The sequence below is a fragment of the Pipra filicauda genome, unplaced genomic scaffold (genome assembly GCF_003945595.2).
Source record: "Pipra filicauda isolate LSUMZ 115617 unplaced genomic scaffold, ASM394559v2 scaffold8_size5757611_pilon, whole genome shotgun sequence".
NCBI classification, from domain to species: Eukaryota; Metazoa; Chordata; class Aves; order Passeriformes; family Pipridae; genus Pipra; species Pipra filicauda.
The window spans coordinates 5,215,001-5,221,980 of record NW_024105087.1 but is presented as its reverse complement, the minus strand read 5'-3'; positions in this window follow the sequence as shown (position 1 = coordinate 5,221,980).

Genomic DNA, 6,980 nt, shown 5'->3' with positions numbered 1-6,980 from the left:
CATTTAGCTGTTGTTATGATGTTATAATGTGCTAAAGGAGTGACAGCAACGTAATCGACTAATTTAACCGATGCAGACGCATTAAGGACAAGGGGGAGCTTGTGGGAGACTGAAATTTGAAGCCAAGAGGTGCGACAATCAGAACAGAGAATCTGTAAACAAAGCAGCTTGAAAGGGAAATACTGTGGATGTGCCATTATCATCACAGGGCTGGATAGTCAGACAGGCACGGAAGAAGTCACAAAACAGGGAAAGCCTTTTCACTCTCCCCCACCACCTCGAGGAATATTTGATCTAAGAGTTTTATAAAAATGAACTTTTCTTCTCTTTCCAAGAGGAAAGATAACAGTTAACTGGTTAAATATTTTGCATAAATACATATAGGAGCGTCAAAAAGTGATAACCACTTCTAATTTATTGCTTTGGCACTTGAACTGTGAATATATGGAGGAGGAGGAGGCGGAAATTAATTAGTGAATAGCGTGTTCATAGGACTGCTGCCACCCAGTGTCAAATGAGAGTATAAATATAATTAGAAAGGCCAGAGACTTGGGATTTCAACAGAAGGCTTAGAACAGGAGCTTTGAAACAGTATCTTTAATAAGATATGTTTAAAGTATCAAATATCACACTGCTGAGGTTGTACCTTCCCCTCTTCCAGTAAGAGCGCTGCTTATTTTACAACAAAGCAATGTTTATTTGTCACGAGAGCTCATGACTGAAAGAAGTTCTCAGGCATGACCGGCTGACTTGTGTCACCACACAAGTCCTGGGCTGGGATTGCCCCCAGTTCCAGCTCACCCCAGCCTTCCCTAGTCTCTGGCTGGGGCAGCAGGACATGGGGTGAGGTCCTGTGGAGATCCCTGTGCCCCTTTGGACTGATGCAGGTGATGTAGGGCTGCACTTGCATGTTGTGACTCTCACCTGGCACCTTCCCTGGTCTGGCAAGGGGCATGTGCCAGCAGGACAGGAGGTCCTCTCCTCAGGGCCAGGGAAGCTCAGAAGCCTGCAGAGCAACTCGACTTTTTCTGTAGAAGTTTCACTGGCACCATTACAATGCATGTTACCAGACAAAGGGGGGCATGAGTTCATAGCAAGAGACCACTACCCCACATTTGTTGTCCTGGAGTGTGCTCAGCAAAGAATGGGTAGGTTTGATCCAAGCTGCATTAATACCAGTGATAATTTTTTAAAAAAATACGTAAATGCTGGAACACAACTGGCCTGGTTGTCCACATAAGTGATGTTAAAAGTTTCCTCTCTGATGTGGAAAAGCTGTTTTAAATCATGTCAGAATTTATTTCCCCTTAAACTGTTTGGGTTATACCTATGCCCATCCCAATGGAGGGAGGCAGGTCAGGTCAGGATCATTTCTCTCCCACGCCAGGCAAGAGGCCATAAGATTGGAAAAGCCATTAGGGACACAATGCTGACCATGGCAATGCAAATATTCTTACTGACCTGTGAAATTTGCCTGTAATCCTCATGGGGAGAAGGAGATGCAGTCATTATGTTCATAATCACAAGGGCTCACAGAGATTCACCATCCCTCATCCAGAGAAATAAGTTTTCAGCTGTAATAGGATTCACTGGTTGTTAATTTGCTTCACAAGTAATTTTCTTGTTTTACCTTAATCCTTCAAACATGGCAATTCACCTGCAAAACATTTTTTAACGAGAATGGGGAGGCAAGAGGAGGGTCATCTTTCCTTTTCGTGTATATGCTAATGAAATGAAAACAGGTGAATCAAACAAGCAATAAATAGCTAAAAATATCCTTGGAACTGAAAGGGATCACTGAAACTTCCATGCTATTGAGAGAACACAAAGCCCGTGCTATAACACTCTCCCTTGATACGTGCTTAGATCCTTTGGCTAATGGAGGGGCCATATAAACTGTTTTTTTGGATGCTGAGCTGCAGCCCAGTGTCCACACCTAGTTTGGCACGACGTGGACCAGGAACCAGGACCAAGTGCATCCTCCCCACCGTGACATCGCAGCCGCTTCCTCACAAGGGGTTTTTCAGCACAGGTAATGGTGCAAAGGAGCAGCTGAGTGGCAGAAAGGCTCAGTCTGAGCCTGGGCAAGGAGCTGCCCATGCCTAGGCCTGGTATGGGGTTGTAGTGACTCGTGCAGACACTTGATTCATTTAATGGAGTATAAAAGCCAGGCTAGCACACCACTGACCCTTTGGATCTTGTCACGAGCTCTTTGTTAATTTTAGCTGGAAATGTGTGCTGTTTCCATGGGCAGTCAAGACCATCAACATCTTTTCCAAAGTATTACTATCGAGTCATTTGCATGCAGCGGCATAAAAGCTCTTTTTGGATGGCACGTAACACAGTCATCATCATCTCCTGCCTGGAGGTTTGTTTTGGTTTTGATTTGTTCTAAGCCAGTTCTTGTTAAAAACACTGTTCCTTGCTTGCTGGCCAGCCAGGGTTGGAGGCAGAGGGAGATGTGTGAATGGATGTTCACATGTTCCCAGCTGGCAGCGAGCAGAAAGCCCAACCAGTGTGCAAGTGTGACCTCCACTGCTGAGCAGACACTGCAGGATTGATGGCCTGCCTGATGGGCACCTCAGCAGTTCATGCATGAGCACTCGATACTTTTATGCACGAACACCCCATGAATTTATGTATAGCATCCGATTGTTTCACACGTGAACGCCCTAAAAGTTCAGGCATTAGTGCCCAATTAGCTTATGCATGAGTGCCCAATAAATTTATACCTAAGCATCCCTTTACTTCATGCATAAGCACTCCATTTGTTTACGCGTGAGCATCGAGATAGCTCACATGGGGACCCAGTAAATCCATGCCTGGGTGCTCCATCAGCCCATGCATGAGCACCCATTTAGTACATGCACGAGTGCTGGGGGGGACAGAAACTGCAGGGTTCAGGTCACTGGGGGCATCACGTGCCAAAACACCAGCTGGCGAGAGAAGCCTGCGACCCACGGCTTGGACAGAGCTAAGGGAGAGGGGGAGCTGTAAGATGAGGCACCATGTGTGGGGACATGCAGTGAGACATCTGAAGAGGCCTGTGGGAGGTAAAACCCACGAGGACACGGTCCTGGACAGAGGTGTCTCACATGCTGGCGGGGTTCACCTCCGGGGGATCTGTCACAAGTGGAGGACCCATGCTGGAGCAGTGATGGCAGCACACAACCTCCAGCTCCTGTGCTGCTGACATGGCCCTGTAGGAATGGGGTTGTGCCGAGGGCAACCAACAGCATTTTTGCCGTAGGAAATAAAGGCTAAGCAGGAGGGGACGAGAGGTGTGTAGCTTGATTTGAACCCAGGAATGGGGGAGGAAAAGTCTTTACTGAAGTGTTTAATCGCTTATTATCTCTTTTCATCTCAATACCCAAATCAGTGATTAGAAGTCTGTGTTAATTGGCAGTTAGCTACCTTATTAAGTAAAAATTCAGCAAGTTGAGGCTGTTGTGCTGAGGACACATTGCTGATCACATTCCTTGTGCTGAGCCTGAACATCATATCCCTTCCCACTGCCTCATCTTCCCCAGAACCAAGAGGAAGAAGTGCCTCTTTGCTGTCCTGGAGGGACCAAGCTGGCATCTCTGCCCAGAGAGTTGGGGAGCTTGGTACCACAGTAACATTCCTGCCCTGACTGACTGTAGGACTAAGAGATGGGCAGGAGGGGAGGAAGGAAACCACCTCTTTCTTTCCTGAAGCCTGAAAACCAATTGCCAGCAAATGAGATGTATCTCTGATGCCACATTCCCACCCTCTGACGCTTCTTGGTGTGGAGTCATCTCAGGTAGTTCTCCACTGAAAACTGGTTCTTTTCAGGAGCATCAAAACTACTTTCAAGATCCTTATGCTAGCACAGACGCCCACAAACAGCCCTCCCAGCTCCCCAGAGCACCAAGGGGCTGAGGAGCACAGTTCACCTGGGGTCAATGCATCTGCTCAGCCCTGGGAAGAGGTAGAAGTGCCTTTCCCTGCCTGTGTGCCCAGCGCCTGACTTCGCCTGTCAGAGCTCAGCACTGCCCCCACCTCTTGCCGTGGCTTTTTTCACGTTTCATTTATTCCTGCCCGAAGCAACTGGGGAGGAGTCTGGCGTGTGTGTGGCATTTCTTGCAGCGTGGGGCTGGGCCAGGTGGCAGCAGGCCTGGCTAGGCAGGTGACACGCTTTCACGTCCAGAGCTAACAAACCCTTTGCCTCAACTGATCCAAACAAATAAGGTGCTCACTCTCCTCTCCTGCTTGACTGCGTATTCCCTGCATCTCACTTCGCTTGATGACTGGTGTATTTAAGTCATTTCCCTCACCAGCATAAGTAGGATCAGTTTCAGGTCACCACTAAATTCCTGCATATAATGTCATGGGGAAAAAAAGATTACACAAGTCTATAAAGCTATAAAACAAAATATGCATACTAGAATCGAGTATAATTTCTCACTAGTGGGGTAAAAGAGGGCAAATATTTCCTTACTAGAAAGATTAGACTGAGCCACAGAGAAAAGTCACTTTTTTGAAGGTTATTTGGTTGTGAATCTCTATCCACAAGCCTACACTGCTTTTAAAGAAAGTTTAGAAATTTTCACTCTACTACCCAGTCACAAAATCACAGCTTTAAGACAGAACTGATTGTAATCCTTAGCGAGCCATGGATTTCAAGGTTCATCTATCAGAAAACCGTCCACAGAATAAAATTCTTAAAATACCAGTTTGCATCTCTTTTGCACCAAACACACTTTTATTCAGTGACTAGGAAAATCCCCTCCCCTCCAGTGGCCTCATTTCCAGTTTTACAAGGCACTATATCAAACAAAATAGCCTTTTATGTGCATATACTGACTTTAATAAATAAGTAAATACATATATACACAGATACATTAACCTACACCAGTGGGACACAGCATTAGTTTTGGAACTTCACTCCAAGCTTAAGGCACTTTCAAAACACAAATGTCTTTAGAAGAACTATGTTACCTCAGAGATGATGGGCAGAAACCTTGCCACCTCTAACTTCAAGTACAAAGTTTACCGGTACGTATGTGATGAGACATTTGAAGTGGAAACTAGCCCTGGGCTTCCAGAGGTGTAGCACAGAGCAGTGACAACTCCAGCTCAACTACCTTCTTCCACTATTCCTAAGCAAGGCAGCATGATGAGAGCATCATTTGCCAAAGGGGACTCCTGGCTGGGAAACTGCAAATTCCAATTTGCAAGACCGAAACTCCAAGGTCGCTAGAAAAATGTTCCTCCTCATTGCTCACGGGAACCAAAATTGGTTTTAACTTCCCATATATCTGGAAACCAAACAGCTCAGCTAATAAAACACTTCATTGCCTACACAGTAAGAAAGCAATGACACTGCACTGACAGAAAGCTCGCAGCTCTCCTATCACAGCTGACAGGGAAGTTTTCAGACACCTGCTTTTGTGAGATTTCAAAACAGAGCTTCGTTTTTTAAAGACAAGCAGCCAACCAAATATTTGCACGTTACTCCCTCTCCTTGCTAGGCTGGGTGTAGCCCCACTGAACACCTGAGCAGTAGTTGGTGTCAAGTAACCGACTTCTACCCCCCAAAAAACTGAACAGTTTTCAGGGTGTTTTCCAGCAGCAGCTTGAGAAGCAAAACATTACCTAGGGAACTTCCTTTAATAATTCTAAGCAGCAGAGCAGCAGAGCTGAGTCTCTTCCAATAAGAAGTTAATGCACAGCCCCAGGTTCTCAGTAAATCACCAAGAACAGCAGTTGCTTTCACACACCTACCATTAATCCTTACTCGGCATGTCCAGCACATGCCAAGCATGGAAGATAAGCTGGACAAAGCTATCAGCTTCACGCCATGGGTGAAGGAACAGAGACTAGGGACAAAAATTACATTCCCGTAGTGAAGTGCATTTGAGAACTAGCAAAAGACTGAAAAATATAAGGGCTTAATAGATTTATTAGTAACTGCTGGCATGTAATGTGGAATATGCTACAATCTCCACATACAAGGAATTCATGGTAATTACTGGCCAAGCACTGCAAAGCACGGGTTAAACAGAAAGAAGCTGAAGCAGCATGCACAACCTCCTCACACTTATTAAACTGCTCTGAACGTGTAAATCCATCTCACACTTGTCCAATCAACCCATTTTCAGTCCTATTTTAAATGCTACAGGGACCAAGCTTAAGATTTAGAAGAGGACTGGAAACTGGCAGCTGTTTGCAAGTGGCAGGTGGGATGCAACTCCAGGTGACAGTTCCCTCCCTGCTCAGGGCTTAATTCCACTCAACTATGAGGAAAGTCAACATGCAAAGAACTCAGTTTTCATGTATTACTGCAAAGGAAACAGCAGATGTATATAGATCAAGTCATATGTCCTACCCCCCTTTTCTCCTGAAGGGGCCACAAAGACAAATGAATACCCCGATGTGAACCACGTGGTTACAGCACTCCCTTGTGTCACCACTTGCTAATAGAACAAGGTAATGTACTTACACGTAGCTATATACTTGTTAATACCAAGTTGTTTTCAAAGCCCGCTGGCCAGCAGCCTTCCCTTCCAGCTCTAGGTTTTATTACCTCTCCTAATATTTTCCCATTTGTACCTTACCCTTCACAGCATCAGCAAACACCACTACGACAACATGGCGCTGCAAACCCCAAGAGGTACGACCAGGCCATCAGACCACATGCTGACATTCCCTAGAGCTTTGACTGCTTAACACCTTTTCTTGGCTGGAAACCTTTCACATCAGGCTCCAGCTCAGAAGGGCAAAGGGAGATTATTACATCGGGGACATTATTACAACCTTGACTAGAAGCAAACCTCAAACCTTTAAGAGGGCAAAACCTTCTTAATCTGTCTGACAGTAGGTAGATTTTGCTCAGTTCTGCATCCTTCAACTGTAACAGAAGTACAGTCACTGCTACAGCTCTGCTCTGGACTAACCAGGCAACAGTGCTGTGACAATCAAACCTTTAATGTGCACAGTTTAAACAAAGCAGCTTT